This window comes from Triturus cristatus, chromosome 1_1 (genome assembly GCF_964204655.1).
Source record: "Triturus cristatus chromosome 1_1, aTriCri1.1, whole genome shotgun sequence".
NCBI classification, from domain to species: domain Eukaryota; kingdom Metazoa; phylum Chordata; class Amphibia; order Caudata; family Salamandridae; genus Triturus; species Triturus cristatus.
In genome coordinates this window covers 121,582,603-121,608,640 of record NC_140579.1, presented here as the reverse complement: position 1 = coordinate 121,608,640, position 26,038 = coordinate 121,582,603, and the positions used below count along the sequence as shown (strand labels likewise).

Genomic DNA, 26,038 nt, shown 5'->3' with positions numbered 1-26,038 from the left:
CTGTGGCTGCAGCACTTTTCACGGCCCCTGCTCTCCAGCAGACACGGCCTTGGCATTCTTACTCATTCGGATTCTGGCTGCCCCTGTGAGTATCACCAATACCGCCCGGGGTAGACTTACCTGGGGGAAGAACGGTTTCGCTGATGAAGCTTCCCCTTTATCAGGGGATGGGGATTCATGTAGCTGCTTCACCCCACAGCAGAGTTATTCCATGTAAGACTGTCTTCTACTTGTCAATCAGCAAGACTTACTCCTGTGGCTGCATGCATTTATCCATCCATTCATCCTGTAAGGTAGTCTCCAAATTAGTTCAGTTTTTTGGACCGCATTCATGTTTGATATAACACCCTATCACACAAAAAGACTGAGGCCTACTGTATACATGTTTCAGCACCAGCCTGAACCCTCCATCGAACCCCAGGGCACTTACTATGGGTCTCACAAACTGAAGGTCTTTTTCGCCCTTCTGCATCTCCGCTTTCACCAGTTGTGCCGGTTTCTGTGCCTTCTTAGATATCCGCGCCTCTTTCCTCCATTCAGGCCTTCTGATGTGCTCCCCACATCTCCCTACACATTTCCCCGCCTCCTTCCTTCCTTATGCTCAGAGTTGTGCTCAGTGTTTTGAACACTATTTGAGTGACGCTCATATTTTTTCCTCAGTTGCCCAATTTTGGGTAGAACATTTTCTCTCAGACATTCCATCGTACTTTTAAACAGTCCTGAACTGCAACTGCCTCCCATTACCTTACAATTTATCCAAAGTCACAACAAAAAAAGCTGATACTTTTCATTAGGATTAAATGCGACCTAGCTTAAAATACTGTAAAAGTTTAGCAAATGAGAGACACGCTGCCTTTTAATGCGCCACAAAGCGCGTGCAAATAGAAACACAGCGCCTCTTTCTCTTGTTTGCTAAACTGCTACAGTATTTTATTCTACATAGTGTCTGTGGTTTATTAAAAAAAGTATGTACTTAATTATTCAATAGTATGTTATTAATTATTCAAACTTCGCTGCATTTATGGGAATTAAAAGGCTATGTCTTTTCCAATTGTTTTTAGGGGCATCTGAAAAGTTGTGTCTTTTCCTTCAAATTTATGTTTTGAAATTGAAAATGCTGCATTTATAGGTATACTATTCAAATAATGTGTTTGTCTATATAGCCAACGCTTGCAATCAAAAAACATAAATAAGAACTAAAACACACGCTGCCTTTTTGATGCCCTAAAAGCACATTTCCCACCAAATGACTATTTACTCTATATAAACTAAAATATCCGTCAGACGTGGTTTTGTAGCTACATCAAACTTATTTGCAGCTGGTAAACTAGGGTCATATCTTGACGGAAAGCTTGCCATCTTGTAATTTCAGACAATTCACTGAAAGGATACATTCCCAAACAAGAGCCATATGCAGCTCAGGAGAGCGATAGCAATCTTTCTAGCTGTGCGTGTGGTTTCACAACACAACCAGAAACGATTTAGCCCTCATCCAGCCCTCCCTCCCCCCGCCTACCCCCTTTGTCGCACCCTTCTCACTTCCAATACAATAAGATCTCACTCAGCCTTTCCAAACAGCTTGCATGCTGGCAGCGTCTCTCTTCCCCGATCAGAAACAATTCACGCAAACAATGTGCCTACACACTCGCTTTCCAACCTCAAAAAAGCCTTTATATTAGAAACAAATAGGATGCACAGTTCCATGTAGATATATCAAACCATCTCAACAGAATGCAACATTATCAACATAAATCCATAGAAATAAAGTCAAAACCACGTGTCTTTAAAATGCCACAGAAGCATGCTACAAATGAAACAAGCATTGGCATAGCCAATAGGTCTCGCTTTTGGGACCTTATAAGTGTTTAGCCATGCAACAGTTAATGTTGTTGCAGTAAGGATATTGTGCTGCATAACTAAATACTTATAAGGTCCCAAAGGCGAGACCCATTGGCTATGCCAATGCTTGTTTATATTAATGAATTTGTTTGGTTGCATAAGCACTGGGAAGGTAGAACAAGCATTGGCATAGCCAATAGGTCTCGCCTTTGGGACCTTATAAGTGTTTAGTTATCCAGCACAATATCCTTGGTGCAACAACATCAAGTGTTAAATGGCTAAACACTTATAAGGTCCCAAAGGCGAGACCTATTGGCTATGCCAATGCTTGTTATTGTAACAGGTACACCTCGAATGCGAGGTTCTGTACAATATCATGCTTAGGGTCCTTCTGAAAGAGGATTCAGATACCTAAGGTGTTGCCATGTGGGCCTGGAAGTAGGAAAATTTAGTTCACACAGAGCACTAAACAGCTCGTTTTCACATATTTACACCTTTACATTGCACACAAACCCAAAAACAAGTCTATTTAATGGAGCCTTCCCGCCCCCTCCGCACCCTCATTCCCCCTCTCCCCAAGAAGGACAGGGCCTCTCAGTGATCATCCTGTCAGATACACTCCGACCTCATCCAAAAGAAGTAACTATACATTAACCGAAAATTGCCCCGTTACCTACAGTTAGTGCTATGAAACGGCAAAACGTCAAAAGACAGCACTTTACAAAAACCTAAATAAAAATGTGTTGATATAGTGGGTTTCGGGTTCCCAGGTCAGTTTAGTTGCCTTACACCAAACTTTACAACGCACCTCAAGGTAATGACTTCCGTTTGTGAACCTGTAAAGGGTGGAAACAAATATACATTTGAAAGCCGCCGCTGCCTCGAATCAGCATTTATTGATGGCGATTAGCATAGTTCGGGTCTCTTCTAAAGAAGTATGCGTGATTAGCAGACACCAAGCATGTTACTCACATTCAGGTTAAGCAAAAACTAACTTGGGCATAAACCTAGTTATTCGATTTGAATAACCAATAAAATAGTACATCAGACACATCAGAAAAAACAAATATAGAATGCACTTTTCACTGTTGAATTCAAATGTTTAAGTGCACGATCAAACAAGTTTCCTGCAGCGCTATTATTCTTAAGGTAGAAGTGACACCCAGTGGATAAAGGGGGTTGTTGCAAGCATTTTTATTTGAGCAGAGCTTGAATGTGTAGAAACAAAAATTATTTCAGGATAATGGCGAAATTGTATCTTAATCGAGTCTGTAGTATTTTGCCTGTGAAACGTTTAAGGAGCCACTTTTGTTTCCATGTCGTTAGTGCACTTCGTTGGAGCAGAAAGTGAAAAAAGCTGTCCGAAGAACTCGACTGCCAGAAGCAAAATGCAGAAAGTGCCCGATGCTCCATGGAACAACAAGGAGGCACGTCTGGCTTAATGAGCCATGACGAGAGAGGAAAGCCAGATGGTGCCTGTGCGCGTAACCGCCAGCTTTAGGCCACAAGCCAAAGCGCGTGGTCGGATTTTTAAAGCCCACTTACTAAAAGTCTCGCCAGACAGCGCATGCGCTGGCTCAGGCGAGACCTAAAAAGTTGCATCATGACCACAACTTAAAAGGACTGCTTGCTTACACGCTTTGCATCCATGAGCTATCGAACTTAATGTGTGATGATGCCCACTACTCTTGGGATGGTAAAATAGTCCTGCAGGCGTGGAATGCAAGCATTACATAGAAAGTAATATTATGCGAAAAACAGAGCCCTGCCTAACGTGAGAAGGATGTACACCTTTGGGTGGAGCCCATCCCGCTCTGCTTACTGTAAAGAACTGGTAACAGTAAGACTATCGAACAGCTGTACTGTCAAGCCTGACCTAACAAGCATTGAAAATGCAATAGGTCTCGCCTTTGATTAAGTTAAAGCCATTTGATTTGCTAATGGTATTATATAGCAAAGCAAATGGCTTTAACTTAATAAAAGGCGAGACCTATAGGACGGCGTTTAGCCATCGCTCTGCTCATTTTCAAGCACACACTCGTGCTTGTGGCGGTATCCACCTTGTGGGAGCGAGCAGCGAGACGCCACAAGCACGAGTGCAGTGCTTGAAAAGGAGCAGACTGCGCGCGCACTAACGCACCACTCCCCGGCTCACCTCCTGCTCCCCTCTCTCTTTCACACACGCACCAGCCAGCGCTTCCCAGGACAGTACTTGGTTTCCTGCTTGTGGTAGCCTAAAGGCATAGTTCTAATGTTAGCGTGTGTTTGTGAGCCCTTTTTCAAATTACTTTTTTACTAAAGGGAAGTTAGCGTGTGTATGCGTGTTTGAATTGCATTGTCTTTCATTTCGGAAGCGTAAACAATCTTTGTTCTATTATATGATTTAGGAGACCGCATGGCTTTTATTTTTTCAGCACAGCGCCGCGCTTCATGTTTCAGATTGTTTTTTTTATCGGAGAGGAAGTGTGTGTGATTTTGGAGGCCACGCACCTTTTATTCTTTCTGCACAGCACCCTCTTCACAGGCACCGTGCTTCATGTTTCAGTATGGCAGCCATGCGCCTAACTTTTATCTACACGGCGCGCACTTTTAGTTCTGCTTACAGGATTCGCCATAGACTGTCTTTTTATAACACTATCCCAGTTTTCTGCAAACGCTCAGTGTACTACGGTAATTTCCGGGCCCACCGGATGTGCATTGTGTTTGAAACACATTGCATTTCACTAGCGGGACCACGTTTCATATTGTGGTTCAGCTGCAGTTAAGCCAGTGACTTGAAGTGGAGGTGCTGTGTAATATTTAGTATCCCGTCAGGTTCGTGAAACCTTCGCCCTTCAGCTATTTTTACGCTTCCTTCCTCACTATCGGTGACGCCAACCTCAGCGCTACGGAGTTCGCAAAACTCTTTCCAAGCCCCACCTCTTACTGATAGGATTGTCTTAATCAAGGGCCCAGTTGAATAAACAGACTAGAGCAGCAGCTCGCCGAGCCAAGCTGTTTTTTTAAAGCGATGTCGCTCTTCGTTATAAACCAGTACTTGTGAACTGCTTACATTATGTCTCTCTTGAAAACGGGGGCCCGATTGACAACAGCCAAGCTGGTGTGTTGGATCATGTTTACAAACACTGTGCAGTGCGCACACACACTCTCTCTCTCTCGTGGTCGATCTTGTTTGGATATGTTTATGTAGTATGCATCTAATGTAGATGTGGGTATGTGAGGGGGCCCTGTTTGTGGTAGTCATTTGTGTGTCTGGTTGCCTCCGATAATTCACATATGTAATCCTTTCCCTGACAGCGCGATTGACATTTTAACTCCTGATATTTACGTTTCTAACCATCTATGTATGGTCATTGCCAAATGTTTCTGGTTCACAACAGGAATCTGTGTCTTTAAAAAAACAAGCATTGGCATAGCCAATAGGTGTCGCCTTTGGGACCTTAGGAGTTTTTAGCCATGCAACAGTTGATGTTGTTGTAGGAAGGATATTGTGCTGCATAACTAAATACTTATAAGGCCCCAAAGGCGAGACCTTTTGGCTATGCCAATGCTTGTTATTGTTAGGTGTGGGATATAAACAACGGGAGGGTGTATAATGTGAAATAGTATTTTAATTAGATAGGAGTAGTGCAGAGTTATTTGTGGAGAATTGATATTGTCAAATTTTCATGCCAAACTGAAGTGGTGTGGAGTGATGCTGAGGTGGTGCTGAGTGATGTGGTGATGAGTTTTGTCGATGTTGTGTTGCTGAACTGGTGCGTATGAACTGTCCCCGTGTGCAGGCCTCCCACGGAAAACTCTTTATTTAACAATATTCCCAAAAACAAAACATCTTTTAATGCTCCGTGTCCTTTATTTTGTATAGTAGGCACCTTGTTGGATGTTTGGATGGTTTTGGCATATCAATATAATCAGTGTAGCTTAAAAAATAAAATAACGGTTGCAGCGTGGGCCTGTTAAGGGTGTTCATGTTCCTGCAGATTAACAGAGCCTAAACACTTGCGTCTGTTGCAGCAATCTTGGGGAGGAGACAGTGGGAGGGAGAGGGGGGAAGAATGAAAGGGGCGGGTGAGGAGCCAGTGAAGGGAGATAAATTGCAGCGATAAGAAACAATACACAGACTGTTTACTGCAGAGCCGTTTGTTGGAAGTGTGGAAGGGGTGGTGGGCCTGCCTCCTGTTACATTGGCGGTACTGGTGTGCTTCCTCTCTGGGCAGCACAGGGCACAAATGTTGCTGATGATGATTTAAAAACTAACAAATAGTGCAATAAAGGGCAATAATTTCAATGCCAAAGTTGCTAGGAATAATCCAAATTAATAATATTATCATACTGTCACTGCAGCTTGCGGCGGAGGAGTTTGTCCCTCGGCCGGGGTGGAGAGGACCCGCCTTGTAAGGAAAGCTGCAAGGTCCAGCGCCTTGGTGCTTCTGTCAGGGCGCATTATAATTAAGGCTCCCGGTTTTCTGTTTAAATGGATTTCTACATATAAATACAGACAGTAAAATATTTTTCTTCCGTCTGTATTTATAAATAGAAACTGAAAAATACGACCAAATCAGATTTTTGGATTCTGAGAATTGTTTGGCAATCCGTGCTTCAGCCCAGGGTTGCCTCGCCTCGCCCCTCTTCCTGATTGTTGTTTATGCCTGCCCAGTTTAACACCTGCTGGGCCATTAATCTTTGGTAGGCAAATTAGTGTGACCCAAAAAGTTCAGAAAGACCTGTGGCATAAACACAATAGGGAAATTAGGTTGCATTAGCGATACTTTCAGGCCTTAAAATGTAAACTTTCCTCCTTGACTTGGCACCACATGAAGAAAAACAAACATTCCTGGGAGACAGAGACAGCCGGGGCAAACATGTAAGCTCTTTTTCAAGTTAACCTCTTCAGTGCCCATGACGAGATAGTCTCGTCATGGAACACGGTTGCGCTGTGCCCATGACAAGACTATCTCGTCATGAACCCCACCCACTAGTGCAACGCCCGGCACAGGAGGGGGAAAGGGCGTGGCACTGAAGGGGTTAAATCGTTTTTTTCACCACTGTGCGAGGAACTGGGTGGACTTGCTGTATTGAAGTAAATTGTTCACTTTCTACTAGACAGTAGAAAGTAAAATAAGGCAAGTGATACACGCCCAATGTTTTCAACTTCTGGAAAATGGGTTTTTGCATTAGTGAAGGACTTAGTTTAAAAAAATGTGAATTAAAAGCTGCCAGCTCACATGGGTGTTGTTGGATATTTTAGGCCTCAGAAATGTGAGGGAAATAGTGCCCGGCATGACTAATGGAAGGGCCTCTAATTTATTTCTGAAATAAGAGCTTGCTGCTTCAGAGGAGGTCGTTTGCTCTCTCAGCTGTGGATAGTCAACTCGAACCACAGAGCATGCTGCAGGGAGGAGCATGGAACTGACAATAAGGAGAATGAGGCATCCAATATCTCTAATATATCACAAAGGTAGACAGCTCTTTCATGCCATCTTTGGCCAGGTCACTGAAAGTGCACAGGTGCACTCGTCTAAATACAAATTGTGTTTACATCTAATAATCATGGCTAGTGACTGGGTTTCAATATTGTAACACAGCAGCAGCTCACTAATTTTACTGCAAGTAATCTCTGTGACACCACTGTGACTTGTATTACAATGGCAAAGTTTTCAGAGGACAGTATTGTGTTTACTTGATTTGGCACATATAAAAATATAGCTAAACCTATAACAACCGTGTGCACTGTCTGTTTAAATAAATGTGGAAAAATACTAGCTGCAATGTCTTTTTTTGCTTGCAACAAAAATAAATGCGGATATATATACAGAGAACATGACATAAAAATAAACATGGATAAATACAGACAGAGATGTTAAAAAAAAAAATACCATAAAACCGGTAGCCCTATTTATAATCCAGCTTATTGCGGTGGGGTCTGTCCCTCAGCCATGTTGGGGGGGACGCACCTTGTAAGAAAAGCTGCAAGGTCCAGTGAGTTTACAAATGCTAACATCAGAAAACTGGGAAGAAAACGAGAGAGCCACGTGGTGGTGATGGAGGGGGCATGTGCAGAGGGGTGAAGGAAACCCGCACCACAGCTGTGCACTGTGCATTTTAAGGTGAAAGGAAGCACGCACCACAGCTGTTCACTGGGGTGAAAGGAGGCACACACCACATATCTGCAGTGTTGTGAAAGGAAGCACGCTCCACTACTGTGCAGTGGGGGGAACGGAAGCACTCGCCACAGCTGTGTACTGTGCAATGGGGGGAAAGGAAGCATGCACCACAGTTGTGCACTGTGCAGAGATGTCAAAGGTAGCATGCACCACAGCTGCGCAGAGGTGTGAAAGGAAGTGTGCAACACGGTGCTGAAAAAACCTGGATGTTAAAAGGTGCGGTCAATTTTTAAGCTGTGTACTGTGCAATGGGGGAAAGGAAGCACGCACCACAGCTGTACACTGTGCAGAGATGTCAAAGGTAGCACGCACCACAGCTGTGCAGAGGTGTGAAAGGAAGCGCGCACCACAATGCTGAAAAAACGTGAATGTTAAAAGGTGCGGTCAATTTTTAAACTGTGTACTCTGCAATGGGGGGAAAGGAAGCACGCACCTCAGCTGTACACTGTGCAGAGATGTGAAAGGTAGCACGCCCCACAACTAAGCAGAGGCATTATTTAGCAGACGGTGCCAGCAAGTATGCACAAAAAGCAAGTGCTAATAAAGTGCCCACTTGCACACCGCCAGACACCACCTCAAATTACGCCCCCAGCAAGGGCCTGCGATATGCCCCTGGATCGAGCGAGCACCAAAAGCAATGTGGAGGAATGAAACACGCACCACAGCTGTGCACTATGCAGAGATGTCAAAGGTAGCACGCACCACAGCTGCGCAGAGGTGTGAAAGGAAACGCGCACCACGGTGATGAAAAAACGCTAATGTTAAAAGGTGCGGTCAATTTTTAAGATGGTACCGAAAAAGAGGTGACTATAGAGTCCAACTACAGAGTACAGCAAATGTCTTGACAATAACTACTAATACAAAGATAACGGTGCAGGAAGAGAGTGCTGACATAGATGAAATGTGAGTGCTGGAAAAAGAAGCACGCACTCTTGTGGTGGTGGGGTCGGTCCTTTGGCCGTGGTGGTGGGAACGTGCCTTGTAAGGAAAACTGCAAGGTCCTGAAATGAAACATGATCCACAATAGATGGCACGCTGCGTGCCGCTGCTCGCTCCTGACAGCTAAACGCTGTGGGAGTAAACATTTTCAGAAAAGGTGGGACATGCACCCACCTTTGGCCAATTGCGTGCTCTCATTTTTAAAAGCCACATGCAAAGGCCAATAGCATGTGTGGAAAATCGAACACCACACGCACAAGTTTGCAGAAAGTCTGAAGTGATTCCAAGAGGCCTTCTCCTAGAGCACCGCATGCGCGCCTCTCTAGGCTCGACCTAAAAAATAAATAAACACGGCCTTCCGTAGTGTAACTGGTGCTCATGTTAAGCGCTCCAACACCTTTGTGTCCAGGTTACACTATATAAAACTTTAAAATACTGATCGATCTCACCTTTGTGGCCTAATGTCTTTGCTACTGGTTTTTAACCATGTTGTATAGCATACCTAAAGAAAGCAAGCAAAAGTCACTAATGCTGCGGAGCAGTAGACCATTAAATGACCCAAGGGGAGCTGTGGGGGACATTAAAGTGAGAAAACAGCACCGACTGATAATGAGCGCAAACTTAAGCGGAGAACAGCAGTAACCAAGCAAAATGTTACCCAACACCTGCTCCATCTGAAAAGGACCTTAAATGTTGACTTCCCCACTAAATATCAAGAGGTTACCACAAGTGAGCCTTTCATACTTTCCAGGCCTCTCCAACCCTGTGAGTAACTCAATGTCTGAAATTTCAGAATCCTAACATTTATTCATAATAGTTGCGGATTGAATGAAGAACACAGTTGGAAAACAAATTCAAGTACAAAAGATAACTATCAAATATTACATGGGAAAATAGAACTTAATTAGTGGTTACACAACAGCAGAATGAATCCATACCCAACTGTTCACAGTACCAACAGACAGTAATAATGTATTATCATTCAGTCGCTTTCATCCAAAGACTTTCAAAACACACTTGCCTTTTTAGGTCTCGCCTACGCAGCACGCATGAGCTGCTTAGGAGGACCTGTAGCCGTCGCTCTGCTCTTTTTGGAAGCACACACTCGTGCTTGTGGCGGCATTCACCTTGCGAGAGCGAGCATGGGCACACCTCAAGCACGAGTATGTGCTTCCAAAAAGAGCAGACTGCGCGCGCACGCACGCACCACTCCCGGGCTTGTCTGCATGTAGCTCATTTCATTGCCTTTTCTCTCCATATGTGTAATCGTTGCCAAAATCCTTGCCCTCCTTTTATTGCTACTTTGGTTGCAGTAACGTTAGTGATTTTGCCCCTTAGCAAACAGCTTTACATGCGTCTCCATTAGCTTCTGTCGATGGTAAATTGATTTAATTAATCTCGAGTATGTGAGTTCTAAATCCCAGGTTCAGGGTCTAAGCTTGCTGGTTATTAAGATATCCACACACTCGTTAGGCTCCAATGAAGGATCAGTTTCTGGTCCGTGGTCAACGGTTAAGATCAAATGCCGTCAGTGTACTTCACTGGAATGCATGATACACAGGGGCTTCGACAAAGGTTGTGGTGCGGTATGAAGAACTGTGGCAAGACTGACAACTCATCACCTTTGGAGACTGGAGGATTCTAAACAGTTGTTATTTAATTCTGCTCTTCTAAAATTACCTTATTTGTGTGTGCGTGTTCTGCATGTTACACTGGGACTTCGACAAAGGTTGTGGTGTGGTATGAAGAACTGTGGCAAGACTGATAACTCGTCACCTTTGGAGACTGGAGGATTCTAAACAGTTGTTATTTAATTCTGCTCTTCTAAAATTACCTTATTTGTGTGTGCGTGTTCTTTAATTTCAAACCAATATAAATATTCCCTTTCGTTTGACAAGAAGAGGATTTAAAAAAAAAGTTTAATCTCCAGTCTCCATTAGCAGCCTACAGGCAGACCTGTTTCTAATACATCCCATACACCTAGAGTGGCTATTGAGTCAGCTCTGTGCTCATAATTGTATGGCTTTGTTGTCCATCTGTAGTGTCTGCTTATGATTCACTCTTTTCTCCCCATTCTTTTGTTTGTTCAGCCTAGTCAGATTGCAGTGTTTTTACTGGAAGAGTTGTATTTTCCACTGCTGCCTTTCGAGGAATAAGTCTTTCCCTTTGTGTATCAGCACTCCATGGGAGTGCTTCTTTCCTTGCTCTTCCCCACTTATTTTCATTTTTTTAGGTCTCGCCTACACAGCAAGTTGTCCTTTGTAAGCAAAGGGTACTTCACGATAAAGTGAGTGCTAACACAAAGGCAGTCAAAGCATAAAGGCCACAAGTATTCCTCAGAGACCCTTCCTGTAAGCTAATCGTTAGTATAACTTTCTTTTAAACCAAAATCGTTGTGTGTCTCTCCATCTTCTGGCAATAATGTTTAACAACGCCAGGAAAAATGCACAACAAACAAAGTATTGATGTGACCATAGCAACTGTCGCCACGGTTTTAATGGCAAGATAATTGGGAACGGACATTATGGACCACCATCATCTATCCTGATTAATGTAGAAAGGAACTCCTAAATCAATCTCTCTCTCTCTCTCTCTCTCTCTCTCTCTCTCTCTCTCTCTATCTCTCTCTAAAGCTCTCTTTCTAAATCTCTCTCTAAATCTTTCTCTAAATCTCTCTGAATATCTCTCTCTAAATCTTTCTCTCTGAATATCTCTCTCTCCGTAAATCTCTCTCTCCATAAATCTCTGTAAATATCTCTCTCTGTAAATCTTTCTCTAAATCTCTCTCTTTATAAATATCTCTCTGTAAATCTTTCTCTAAATCTCTCTCTCTATATCTCTCTCTCTAAATCCCATCTGAAAATCTCTCTCCCTCTAAATCTCCCTGTAAATCGCTCTCTAAATCTCTCTCTCTCTCAATATATCTAAATCACTCTCTAAATCTCTCACTCTCTCTAAATCTCTCAATCTCTCTTTAAATCTCTCTCTCTCTCTCTCTAAATCTCTCTCTGAATCACTCTCTCTAAATATCTCTCTCTCTAAATATCTCTCTCCGTAAATCTCTCTGTAAATCTTTCTCTCTCTATATCTCTCTCTGAATATCTCTCTCCCTCTAAATCGCTCTCTAAATCTCTCTCTCAATATCTCTAAATCTCTCTCTAAATCTCCCTCTCTAAATCTCTCTCTCACTCTCTAAATCTCTCAATCTATCTTTAAATCTCTCTCTAAATCTCTCTCTCTCTCTCTCTCTCTCTAAATCTCTAAATCTCTAAATCTCTCTCACTCTAAATCCCTCTCTCTCTCTCTAAATCTCTCTTTCGCTCTGTAAATCTCTCTCTCTCTCTCTCTCTCTCTAAATCTCACTCTCTCTCTCTAAAAATCTCACTCTCTCTAAATCTCTCTCTCTCTCTATTTATCTCTCGCTCTAAATCTCTCTCTCTCTCTCTCTCTCTCTCTCTCTAAATCTCTCTCTCTCTCTCTAAATCTCACTCTCTCTCTAAATCTCTCTCTCTCTCTAAATCTCTCTCGCTCTAAATCCCTCTCTCTCTAAATCCCTCTCTAAATCTCTCTCTCGCTCTGTAAATCTCTCTCTCTTTCTAAATCTCTCTCTGAACATCTCTCTCTAAATCTCTCGCTCTCTCTAAATCTGTCTCTCTAAATCTCTCTCTAAATCCCTCTCACTAAATCTCCCTCTCTCTAAATGTCTCTCTCAATCTCTCAATCTCTCTCTCTCTGTCTCTCTTAATCTCCCTCTCTGTCTCTCTAAATCGTTCTCTCTAAATCTCTCTCTCTCTATAAGTCTCTCTCTAAATCTCTCACTCTCTCTAAATCTCTAAATCTCTCTCTAAATCCCTCTCTCTCTAAATCTCTCTCTTGCTCTGTAAATCTATCTCTGAATATCTCTCTCTAAATCTCTCTAAATCTCTCTCTCTCTAAATGTCTCTCTCTAAATCGCTCTCTCTCTAAATCTCTCTCTCTCTCTCTGTAAATCTATCTCTCTCTGAATATCTCTCTCTAAATCTCCCTCTCTCTGAATAGCTCTCTCTCTCTAAATCTCTCTAAATCTCTCTCTATAAATCTCTCTGTAAATCTCTCTCTCTATAAATCTCTCTGTAAATCTCTCGGACATTATGGACCACCATCATCTATCCTGATTAATGTAGAAAGGAACTCCTAAATCAACCTCTCTCTCTCTCTCTCTCTCTCTCTCTCTCTCTCTCTCTCTCTCTCTTTCTAAATCTCTCTCTAAAGCTCTCTTTCTAAATCTCTCAATCTCTCTCTAAATCTTTCTCTAAATCTCTCTCTGAATATCTCTCTCTAAATCTTTCTCTCTGAATATCTCTCTCTCCGTAAATCTCTCTCTCCATAAATCTCTGTAAATATCTCTCTCTGTAAATCTTTCTCTAAATCTCTCTCTTGATAAATATCTCTCTGTAAATCTTCCTCTAAATCTCTCTCTCTATATCTCTCTCTCTAAATCTCTCTCTGAAAATCTCTCTCCCTCTAAATCGCCCTGTAAATCGCTCTCTAAATCTCTCTCTCTCTCAATATCTCTAAATCACTCTCTAAATCTCTCACTCTCTCTCTAAATCTCTCACTCTCTCTTTAAATCTCTCTCTCTCTCTCTCTCTCTAAATCTCTCTCTGAATCACTCTCTCTAAATATCTCTCTCTCTAAATATCTCTCTCCATAAATATCTCTCTCCGTAAATCTCTCTGTAAATCTTTCTCTCTCTATATCTCTCTCTGCCTCTAAATCGCTCTCTAAATCTCTCTCTCAATATCTCTAAATCTCTCTCTAAACCTCCCTCTCTAAATCTCTCTCTCACTCTCTAAATCGCTCAATCTATCTTTAAATCTCTCTCTCTCTAAATCTCTCTCTCTCTCTCTCACTCTAAATCCCTCTCTCTCTAAATCTCTCTCTCGCTCTGTAAATCTCTCTCTCTCTCTCTCTCTCTCTCTCTCTCTAAATCTCACTCTCTCTCTCTCTAAATCACTCTCTCTAAATCTCACTCTCTCTAAATCTCTCTCTCTCTCTATTTATCTCTCGCTCTAAATCTCTCTCTCTCTCTCTCTCTCTCTCTCTCTCTCTCTCTCTCTCTCTCTCTCTCTCTCTCTCTCTAAATCTCACTCTCTCTCTAAATCTCTCTCCCTCTCTAAATCTCTCTCTCGCTCTGTAAATCTCTCTCTCTTTCTAAATCTCTCTCTGAGCCTCTCTCTCTAAATCTCTCGCTCTCTCTAAATCTGTCTCTCTAAATCTCTCTCTAAATCCCTCTCACTAAATCTCCCTCTCTCTAAATGTCTCTCTCAATCTCTCAATCTCTCTCTCTCTCTCTCTCTCTTAATCTCCCTCTCTGTCTCTCTAAATCGCTCTCTCTAAATCTCTCTCTCTATAAGTCTCTCTCTAAATCTCTCACTCTCTCTCAATCTCTCTCTAAATCCCTCTCTCTCTAAATCTCTCTCTTGCTCTGTAAATCTATCTCTGAATATCTCTCTCTAAATCTCTCTAAATCTCTCTCTCTCTAAATGCCTCTCTCTAAATCGCTCTCTCTCTAAATCTCTCTCTCTCTCTGTAAATCTATCTCTCTCTGAATATCTCTCTCTAAATCTCTCTCTGTAAATCTCTCTCTATAAATCTCTCTGTAAATCTCTCTGTAAATCTCTCTCTCTGTAAATCTCTCTAAATCCTCTCTCTAAATCTCTCTCTAAATCTCAATCTCTCTCTAATTCTCTCTGTCTAAATTTCTCTCTCACTCTCTCTCTCTAAATCTCTCATTCTCTCTCTAAATCTCTCTCCAAATCTCTCTCTGTAAATCTCTCTCTCTATAAATCTCTCTCTCTGTAAATATCTCTCTCTAATCTCTCTTAAATCTCTCTCTCTGAATCACTCTCTCTCTGAATCGCTCTCTCTCCGAATCTCTCTCTCTCTCTCTAAATCTCTCTCTCTAAATAACTCTCACTCTCTAAATCTCTCTCTCTAAATCTCTCTCCAAATCTTTTTCTCTGTAAATCTTTCTCTGTAAATCTCTCTCTGTAAATCTCTCTCTGTAAATCTCTCTCTCTCTGTGTAAATCTCTCTAAATCTCTCTCTCAATCTCGGAATATCTCTCTCTCTCTGAATATCTCTCTCTGAATATCTCTCTCTAAATCTCTTTGAATATCTCTCTAAATCTCTTTCTCTCTAAATCACTCTCTGTAAATCTCTCGCTAAATCTCTTTTTCTGTAAATCACTCTCTCTCTAAATCACTCTGTAAATCTCTCTCTCTAAATGTCTCTCTCAGAATCTCTCTAGATCTCTCCCTCTAAATCTCTCCCTCTAAATCTCTCTCTTTAAATCTCTCTCTCTCAATCTCTCTCTCTGTAAATCTCTCTCTAAATCTCTTTGAATATCTCTCTAAATCTCTCTGTCTCTCTAAATCTGTCTCTCAATCTCTCTCGCTTTCTCTCTCTCGCTTTCTCTCTCTCTCTCTGTAAATCTCTCTCTCTCTCTAAATCTCTAAATCTCTGAATCTCTCTCTCTCTCTCTGAATCTCTCTCTCTGAATCTCTCTCTCTGAATATCTCTCTCTGAATCTCTCTCTGAATCTCTCTCTATAAATCATTCTCTCTAAATCTCCCTCTCTAAATCTCTGAATCTCTCTCTCTAAATCTCTCAATCTCTCTAAATCCCTCCCTCTAAACCCCTCCCTCTAAACCCCTCTCTCTAAATCCCTCTCTCTCTCTCTCTCTCTCTCTCTCTCTCTCTCTCTCTCTCTCTCTCTCTCTCTCTCTCTCTCTCTCTCTCTCTCTCTCTCTCTCTCTCTCTCACAATCTCTCTCAATCTCTCTCTCTCACAATCTCTCTCAATCTCTCTCTCTCACAATCTCTCTCAATCTCAATCTTTCTCTCTCTCAATCTCTCTGCCCCCCTAGGATCTTTAATTTAGCTCGCCCAGAAATTGAGGAAGAATTCCTCGCCCTGTTGAACCTCTCTCTGGAGACTGGGAAGGTTCCTAGATACTTTAAGGAAGCCAGAATTATCCCCCTGCTCAAGAAGGCAGGCGCGGATACATTCAATGTGAAAAACTACAGACCCATTTCCCAACTCCCATTTCTTGCTAAAATCCTAGAGCAATATGTCCTGCAAACTCTATCCAGGTTCATGGAGGATCACCACTTATTTATTATTATTTATTTATTTAATGGTTTTATAAAGCGCGTAGTAACTCAAAGAGCATCCCAGCGCTGACCTGTTTCTCAAGGGTTTCAGCCGTCTGATGAGATTATGTCTGCGGGAAGAGGAGGGTCTTTAGGGTTTTTCTGAACTGGAGGTAGTTCGGTTCTGTCCTGAGTCTTCGTGGTAGATGGTTCCAATGTTTGGCTGTGTGAACCGAGAAGCAACGGCCACCGGTCTTGGCTTTTCTGACTCTAGGGACTACGATAAGATTTTCTACGCTAGACCGGAGGTCTCTCTCCGCTTTGTATGGGATTAGGAGTTCTTTGAGAAGAGGGGGGCCGTTATTGTTGAGGGTTTTATGGGCCAGACAGAGGGCCTTGAAGACGACCCTTTCTCTGACTGGGAGCCAGTGGAGGGATTTAAGAGCCGGCCTGGCGGAGGATCTTCCAGGTGTGCCCGTGAGTAGGCGGGCGGCGGCGTTTTGGACTTTTTGCAGCGAGTTCAGGGTGGCTTCAGGGGCTCCCAAGTAGATGGCGTTACAGTAGTCTAATCTTGCCAGGATTAGACCCTGAATGAGGAGCCTCCTTGCGGTATCGGGGAGCAGGGGGAAGATCTTCCTGCAGGCTCCGAGTAGCCCAAAACATGTCCCTGCCGTTCTTTTAGCCTGAGTTTTAAAGCTCATGTCCTTCTCAATCCACACACCAAGGCTCTTGACCTCTTCCTTGGGTGCGGGAGGGTCACCTAGGCAACTGGGCCAAAGGTGAGATGGTAGAGAGGGCCCCTTGTGGCCCATCAAGAGGATCTCAGTCTTGGACCCATTCAGTTTCAGTGAGGAGAGATTCATCCATCGGTGGACTTCGGAGAGGCAGCTGTGGAGGTCGGATGGGGCGAGGTGGGGGTGCGAAAGGGTTACGACCAGCTGAGTGTCGTCGGCGTAGTTGATAACTGACACGCCGAACGAGCTGACCCTCTTCTCCAGTGGGGCCATGTACACGTTGAATAACGTAGGGCTAAGGGATGAGCCCTGTGGTACTCCGCACCGGAGGGGGATGGGGGATGAGTAGCTGTCGTTTTCCCGCACCTGGAAGGAGCGTCCTGATAAGAAGGATTCTAGCCATTTCAAGGCCGTACCCTTTAGTCCGATCTCTCCCAGTCGGTGGATTAGGGTGGGATGGTCTACAGTGTCGAAGGCCGCACTGAGATCCAGGAGGATCACTGACACTGATCCTCCTGTGTCCAGAATGCTTCTGGCCTTCTCCACCGCTGCCAGGAGGGCGATGTCCGTGCCCTGACCTGGACGGAACCCTGTCTGGGAGACCGCTAAGAGGTTGTTGCTTTCTAGGTAAAGCGATAATTGCTTGTTTACCAGCTTCTCTGCGATCTTGCTGTTTCCAGGGAGAAGGGATATGGGCCTATAGTTGGTGAAGTCCTGCGGGTCTAAGGAGGGTTTTTTTAATAGACCTTTGACTGCGGCCGCTTTCCAGCTGGGGGGGACTATGCCCTCCGAGAGAGAGGAGTTGATCAGGGCCGTAAGGGGAGGGAGGATGGTGCTCAACACTTTTTTTAGGAAGCGGAGGGGTGCAGGGTCGAGGGGGGAGCCACTTTTGATTGAGGCCAGCGTTGCTCCTACTTCTTCCGTTGTTACGGGGCCGAAAGCGTCCAGGGAGGGTTGGGGGTGGGCTAACAGCGGAGGAGGATAGGTGGTAGTGGTAGTGAGATCCTGCTCTGTGTGGGCCTGATCGGGGGGGGGGTATGGTAAGAAGAATTTTTTGAATCTTCTCGTCAAAGAAGGTGGCTAAGTTGTTACATTTAATTTCAGCTTCTTTGGGATCGAGGGGTTTAAGTGGGGGGTCAGGGACGTGGAGGAGTTCTTTAAGAACTGAATAGGTTTCATGGGCCGAGCAGGCAGCATTTTTAATTCTGTTCTCGTAGAAGCTAGTTTTGGTGTTGCGGAGCTCTTTTTTATAGGTTTTTACAGAGGTACGGAATGATTCTTTTTGTTCCTTGGTTTTTTCCTTCCTCCAGATACGTTCATTCCTTTTGCAAGCCTTACGCAGAAGGTTGAGTTCCGGGGTATACCAGGGTGAGGGATTAACTCTCTTGGTGTGTTTCAGAGAGTGGGTTTTAGGCAGAATGGCGTCGAGCGATTGGGTAATCCAGGTACTGAATTCTTTATCCCCTGCTACGGTGTCGTGGGGGGGGTAGGGAGCGTTTTCCCTAAGTTTGGCTGCCCAAACGTCTGGTTCCAATTTCTGCCATCGTCTGGTATACGTTCTGGTTTTGGGAGGTGGAGGGGGCGGAGTGATGATGTTCCATACTAGGGAGACCAAAAAGTGGTCCGTCCAGGGAAGGGGGATATGGTCAAGAGTTCTCAGATTGGGGATATTGGAGAGAATAGGATCAAGCAGTTGCCCTCTTTCATGAGTGGCCTGTGGGTTTTTGAGGTCAAGGCCCATTGAGGTGAAATCCTGGAGTAGTTCACTGGCCTGCTTGTCATCCGGGTCCAAGAAATGTACATTCAGGTCTCCTAGTAGTAGGTAGTTGGTGGTGGACGTACATTTGATGGACGTCTGGTCAATAATTTTGTTCGGAAAGTCTCCTAGATTGCCTGGCGGGCAATATACCAGCGTTCCTGACAGCAAGGTAACTGGGGAGATTTGTATTGTATAGTGGCAGCTTTCGTATCCCTTGATGTTGCCATCAGATGCTCTACAGGTGAGGGTGTCTTTAAGAATTATCGCTAGTCCACCTCCCCTCCCCTCTGGTCAGTTCAGTGCGCACATGACGTACCCGGGGGGGAGTGCTAGAACGATGTCTGGGCCGCTACTGGGGGTGAGCCAGGTTTCTGTTAGAAACAGAATGTCCAAGGCATTGTTTGTGATTAAGAGGTTCACTTCGTGTGAGTGTTTCACGAGCGACCTGCAGTTAAGTAGGCCTAGGTGCAAGCCCTTGGGTGCCGTGTTCTGATTGGCGGGGTCGCAGAGGTCACAACCGGAGAATTGGGTATCTCCATTCAGGATGCGCGAGCAGAAGGGTTGTTTGTTGGGGTTTAAGGCTAATAAGTCCGCGCGAGTGTAGGTCCTGTCGTTACGGGCTGAAAAGGGCAGAGTGGCTGGGCCTAGGACCGGCTGGGCCCGTACGGGCCCAGACGGGCTTGCCTTTGGCGCGCCTTCGGCGCGCTGACGGCGCGCCCGCTGCGCCCGTCCGCTGCGCTCCCTATGCTGGCACATGTTTTATGGGGAGTTTATGGGCGTTGGAGGGATGGGCGTGGCCAACAGGAGTGGGCGTGTCCCGTGGCTCCTCGAGGTGAGTGATGGCGGCGAGCAAGCGTTTCCTGCCCCTGACAGCGCTTGGATCGGCTGATTGGGGTTAGCAGGTGAGCGCTAAGGAATGGGTGCTAAGTGCTTTAAAAATACAGAAATACAATTTTAAAAGCAGTGAAATTCAATTTTAAGCAAACAGAACTCCCGGCTTCCGCCTCAGGAGGATTAGGTACAATGCGGCACTAGGAATCAGGGCGCGCTTTTGTACTGGCGAGAGGTGGGCGTGGCCAACAGGAGTGGGCGTGTCCCGTGGCTCCTCGAAGTGAGTGATGGCGGCGAGCAAGCGTTTCCTGCCCCTGACAGCGCTTGGATCGGCTGATTCGGGTTAGCAGGTGAGCGCTAAGGAGTGAGTGCTAAGTGCTTTAAAAATACAGAAATACAATTTTAAAAGCAGTGAAATTCAATTTTAAGCAAACAGAACTCCCGGCTTCCGCCTCAGGAGGATTAGGTACCACTTCCTGGTGGACAGGCAGTCTGGTTTTCGAACACACCATAGTACAGAATTGGTGATGCTATCAGTGCTTGATGATATCAGGATGACTGCTGACAACAAGAACCCTTGTGTCCTAGTCCTCCTTGACCTGTCTGCAGCGTTCGACATGGTCAACCATGCCCTACTCCTGGAAAGATTGAGAATAATTGGGATTGGGTGGCCCATAATATAATGGATCACCTCATTCTTGACGAACCGCACCCTCTACTGGCCTCAGGAGCTGGGTGATGCTCCAGCCCCAGCCCCAGTGGTTAAAAGTTTGGGAATCAAAGTGGACGCCAAGCTTTCATTGGCCAATCAAGTTTCCACTGTTTATGGAACTTGCGTGGGCCTACTCAGGCTATTAAGGAGAGTCTCCCCTATCCTCTCCTTCTCAACCATGAGAACAGTTGTAGACACCATGATCTTGCTCTACATGGACTGCCAGACTCCCTAGATGGCAAACTTCAGATTGTCATGAATGACGCCGCCAGGCTAATTTTCAAACTACCTAGGCGCACGCGGGTATCACCCCTTCTGCAACGACTCCACTGGCTGCCCATAAAGCAAAGGGCCAAATTTAAGGGTCTCTGCATTGCTCACAAGGCTCTTCACGGTCAAGCGCCCATCTATATCAAACAACGACTTTAGAAATACGTCCCAGGTCGCTCGCTAAGGTCCTCCACGGAGGGCCTCTTAAATTGCCCACGCTTCAACTATAAAACCAGAGGTGGCCGAGCCTTCTCCGTCCTCCTACCCACACTTTCCAACAGGCTGCCTAGCCAGCTTCGTGCGGAAAGCCTCCTTCTCCCCTTCAGAAAAAAACTGAAAACCATTCTCTTCACAGAAGCTTGGGCCTTTCTGTTTACCACTCTCCCTGGAACTGACGCTGATCTTCTTGAAGTGCTTAGAGACCTTCCGGTATTAAGCGCTCTACAAATCAAAATTAACAATAACAATAAATCTTCCTCAAAATCTCTCTCTAAATCTCTAAATATAGCCCTCTCCTCTCCTCTCCTCTCCTCTCCTCTCTCTCACCCTAAGCCCCCCTTCTCAATCCTTCCTCCCCCTTTCGGCGTTGTCTCACTTTCAAACTCATCCATAAACTTTCATTTCTTTCCAACTAGCGCTTTGAAACCCGCCGGGTGGAGTTCGCACCCTTCTGAAAAGCGTACCCAGTCCAGGTGAGTCGTTGTATTAAAAGGGGATGGAGAAGTGGGATGCAATCTTGAGAAAATCCTAATTTTCTTAAATGAAAGACATGGCACAGGGAGCACCTTTGTGAAATATGGAGCACAGCATAGCAGCAGTTCCCTTGGCATCCGATGGGGCACTGTTGGTTAGCTGTTTCTTCGACTCATCACTAGGGAGCAGATGTTCAAGGAAGTGCCGTAGCGCGGCAACGCAAGCCCTTTGGTTGCGCCACGCTGCGGCACTTCCAAAGCACAGGAATGCGACATATTTACAAAAATAGGTCGCATTCCTGTGCTCTCCCCTGCGCTGGCGCACAAATTGCCGTCATGTGCCGGCGCAGGCACCCTTGCACCATGGTGCAAGGATGCCTGCGTCATAAAGAGATTGTTTTTGTGCAGGAAGGGGTACCTTCCTGCACAAAAACAATCACTACAGGCATTTTCCTCTTTCAATGTGTGCTGTAGAATGCAGCACGCATTGAAAGAGGAAACAAGCATTGGCATAGGTCTCGCCTTTGGGACCTTGTAAGTGTTAAGTTATCCAGCACAATTTCCTTGGTGCAACAACAACAACTGTTGCATGGCTAAACACTTATAAGGTCCCAAAGGAACTGTAAAATACAGGGTACCATATTCATTTTATTTACCATAACTTACTCTTTAGACAAGCCCTCTCCACCATTTGTTTACTGTTTGGTTATTTGCCAAACATAATTTACTTTGTAAAAATATGTTAACAAAGATTAATGTTGTTTTTCTGTGTCCTTGTCTTGTGTGCTTTTAATATAACTTGTCTATGCAGACTCCAGGTTCTTAAACAATGAAGGCTTCTTGTGGCAAGAAGCATTATTCCAACATTTATTAAAGGGTAGGCCATTCCTGGGCAGTTATTGACCGGGGTGAAGTCAGCGAGACAGAGGTCACAAAATTGTTTGTTAGATGGTATGTTTTTCATGAGACTAGTAAAATGCATTGTATTGAATGCCTGTTTTTGGTTGTGAGCATGATTAGGTATTTTTTCAACCACACAATACACTTTTTGGTGGTGCGTTATTAATTTTAAGAACTGTGGCGACTACTACGGTGACGTAACCCTATACAAAATGCTGATCGTTTTGATCGATTTGATGAACCATTTTTGAGTAGACCGTTTTTTTCATGGAAATTATAGATTCTGTAAATTAAACAAGCATTGGCATAGCCAATAGTTCTCGCCTTTGGGACCTTATAAGTGTTTAGCCATGCAACAGTTGATGTTGTTTCACGAAGGATATTGTGCTGCATAACTAAATACTTATAAGGCCCCAAAGGCGAGACCTATTGGCTATGCCAATGCTTGTTTAAAGCTGATCGTCATGATGAGAAAATGTTGATAACTGATAAATATAATATGTAAGAGCAAGTTATATTACAGACCTTTGAAAGCACATTTCAAACACCAGTATTAGCTTTTCAAAACGTCAGTAATATAAAAATAATGATTGTTATTGACAATAATAATGTAATTTAAAAAAATGGGAAATGCAAAAAAGAGAAAACGTCGTTGTTTACATTGTATGTGCACTACAATTATGCAATGGGATTGGAATGTTAACTTAAAAAAGACTTATTCTATTTTTATTTTGATACATTTTTATAGTGTGAACGTGACCCTTACGGGTATCAGAGCACTTTGCAAAAGTATCAGGGCGCTTTACAAATTTACAGAGAGCCGAACAATAATAAAAATAATAGCATATTTGAAAGGATAGTACCCAGAAAAAATAGGGTATATTTTACAGTGTTCAGCAAGCAGAGGAGATAAACCAATAAAAACAACAATATCATAGTCCAGAAAACTGCAGGCTCAGGCAGTGGCAAGAAAAGGGAGGGTAATGTTAGGACTAATAAGTCGAAACACTAAGGTAGCCGGTGAGAAGTAGTCATGAGTGCGATTAGGGAAACCGTATTCAAGAATCTAGGGAAGAAATTTGTTCATAAGGATTACTTTGATTTTGTTCTTGAATGATACAGTTGAGGGATTCATTCTGACTCCTGGAGGCAATGTGTTCCAAATTCTCGGGACAAAACAAAACTCCAGAGAAAGATTGGTTGTAAGTTTTCTTCTTGTGGAATCTGTGAGGCGTCCGATGAAATGTGTTGGAGTTTCTGGATGATCTGGAGCCACCGGAAAGTTTGCATTTATCAGCTAGATATGACGTGGAGGACTTTATGTGTCAGGCAGGCAATTTTTAGCTTAATTCTTTGTAAGGGAGGCAGATTTCAGATCGGGGTAGATGTGGTTGTTTCTTTTTGAGCCTGGTGATGGGCCTTGCATCAGAGTTGAACGAGGCCCTTCGAGTAGCCAGGTTGGATCTGGGCAGTCCAGAGAGGGTTGCACTCCCATAGCCTAACCTTGGAATCACTAGGGCTTGCACCCCGAGTGTTTAGTTTGAGGTGATTGGATGCTAGCCAGTTTTGAGTTTTCTGTTGAGTGGTGTTGGGGGAACTGATGTCTTCTGGGGCGGAGACTTTTAGACATAGTTGGGTATCGTCAGCATACATTTGGTAGTAGATGTTGGATGAACTCAGAATTTCCGTTAGAAGTTCCGTGAGCAGGTTAAAGAGAGTGGGCGAAAGTGAAGAGCCCTTTGGGACCCTGAATGTGACTGGAGTGGTTTGCGATAAAGAGTAATTAACCTTGACTCTTTCTGTCCTGTTTTGGAGATAGGAGGTGAACCAGATAAGGACTGATCCATTTAGTCCCATATGGTGTTTCAAAGGGTCTAGGATGTTGTCTTGATTAATCATATCGAATGCCGACGATAAGTCAAGGAGGATTAAGAGATAAGGCTGGTTCCGATGCATTTTTAGTGCATCGACCACTGTGTGTCATGCCCGTTCAGTGCTGTGCCCTGCCCGGAAGCCGGGTTGAAATTGTTCTAGTAGTCGGAATTGATCGATGTGGTTACAGAGTTGGATGTGAACCCATTTTTATTGAAGCTTAGCCAGGGTAGGAATATTGGAGATAGGTCGGAAGTTGTTTAAGTCAGTTTGATCTGCTTTTCTTTTTTTTTAGGATGGGGTAAACTTGACCGAACTTAAAGTAGTCGGGAATAGAGCCTTGAAAGAGGGAGGCGTTGACAATCTTGGTCGAAAGTGGGAGTATTGAGGGTATGATCTCCTTGAAAAATTTGGGAGGTGAAGGGGTCATTGAAGTGGGTCGAGGGTTTCAGTGTTGTTAAAATCTAGTGAAAAGAACTTTCCTCAAAGGTTTTGAAAGAGTTCTATGAAGGGTTGTTTTTAGGGAAGTGCCCAGGGGGACAAGAGGGAACAGAAGTCCGGGAGGCAGAGAGGATGGTTTGAGATGGGAGAGGACGTTGTTCCAAGACCGTCTGCAAATCAATTCCCATGCTTTCTGTCTTTTGCAGAAAGTAGGAGGCAAGTTCCTCACAGTTTGATAGCGGACTAGATTCAGCAAGGGACGGCTTGGATGCACAGTTTGATTGTACTTTTATGAGTTCAAAAAGTTTTTGGGGTCGGTTACTGGCTTGATCCAGCAGGTTTCTGAAGAAATTTGCTTTTGAGATTCTGATTCTTTTGTTGTATCTATCCTCAATGATCTCAGGTGCTTAAGGTGTTCAAGGGTTGGAGCTGATCTCCGCTGACATTCCGCTAGTCTCAAGTTGCGTCTTTTCGTATTAAGGTTACCATTATACCAAGTTTTGGAGTGTTTGCTGGATGCTCTTTTTAGTTGCAGTGGAGTGATTGAATCCAGAACAGTCTTCATGGAGCGAGTGTAGTGATTTGTAAGATCATGGCACCTGACATCTCTCCAGGAGGACGCAGGATGTTGTGGCTGCGAGAGGTTAGTTCATTACTGTTGATTTTGTGCATGCTCCTCTTCCAGAGTCTGGCTTCTGTGATGAGGAATGTGATGCGGTGGTGGTTGGTCCAGTCACAGGGGAGGATAGATTCCAATTGAATTGGGCTTCGCAGTGATAGGTTCTAAGGTCGACCCTTCGTGTGTGGGCTTGTCACAAAATTGGATCTAGTTGAGGTCAGCAAGGAAGGTTTTGAAGCTGTTAACTGCAGGATCATTCAGATCATTCCAGTGTAGACCGAAGTCTCTGAGGAAGAGTTGAGTACCCTCTGTTTGTTGCAATGGTTTCCATGATTTGTTCTATGGAACCCAGATTGTCTCCTGGAAGGTGGTAGATTGTGTGTAGTTTGCATAGAGGTCTGTCGTTGCATGTGATATCGAGGCATAGGTATTCACAGGTGGATAGAACGGGGGATTGTGCATGTTTAACTGATGGGTTGATGCTGTGTATGCAAGCGATCGCTCCACCTGGTCAACTTGGTCTATCCTATCTAGTAATGCCTTGGTTAGGAGGGACTAGAACGCAAAGGATAGGAGTGTGAGGATAAGGTCAGCAACATCTCCTGGATGTCTTGAAGCAGATCTTCAGTTGATTAGTATGCATTTCAGTTGGGGTTTGTGGTCTGCTGGGGTAGACTGTGAGAGGATAGCTCGCCTGAGGTTGTGCTTGTTGACGTTCTATGGTTGAGCCTAGGAGCTCTATGGTGGTTCTCCGGGATGGAATGGATTATTCGCTGATTATCAGGGTGTGAAGTGTTAAATGACCATAGGAGGGTTTGGATATAGTTGTCAAACAGAAGGAGTTTCCGTCTAATCGGTTGCAAGTGCGCATTGGGATAGGGTCTGGTTCTCCCCCTCTATTGTGAAGAAATATCCCTAGGCAACTGTCAGTCGGTATAATATGGAAGACTTAGTTTTGACCATTATAGGTTCTACGATGTCTGTGAGAAATAGAAATAAAACAATAACATCACAATATGGCCTACAGAATTTGATGAAGGTGAATACATATAACAGACATGTACATATGTCCTATACATGTAATCATATAAAGCTAATTATATGATCAGTAATAAAAATAAACTGATAAGG

The 26,038-nt window shown here is 44.1% G+C and overlaps 1 protein-coding gene across 4 annotated transcripts in view; it reads left to right on the top strand.

The window, feature by feature from the left end:
- The window catches only part of VARS2 (valyl-tRNA synthetase 2, mitochondrial), a 234,331-nt gene that overhangs the window by 20,124 nt on the left and 188,169 nt on the right, over positions 1-26,038 (top strand). The window contains exon 2 of one of the 4 annotated variants that reach the window (XM_085613753.1): positions 21,019-21,075. The exons of the other annotated variants lie outside the window; for them this stretch is intronic. The gene's annotated coding sequence lies outside the window, so the exon portion shown is untranslated. The remainder of the gene's footprint in view (positions 1-21,018; positions 21,076-26,038) is intronic. 4 annotated transcript variants of the gene reach the window in all.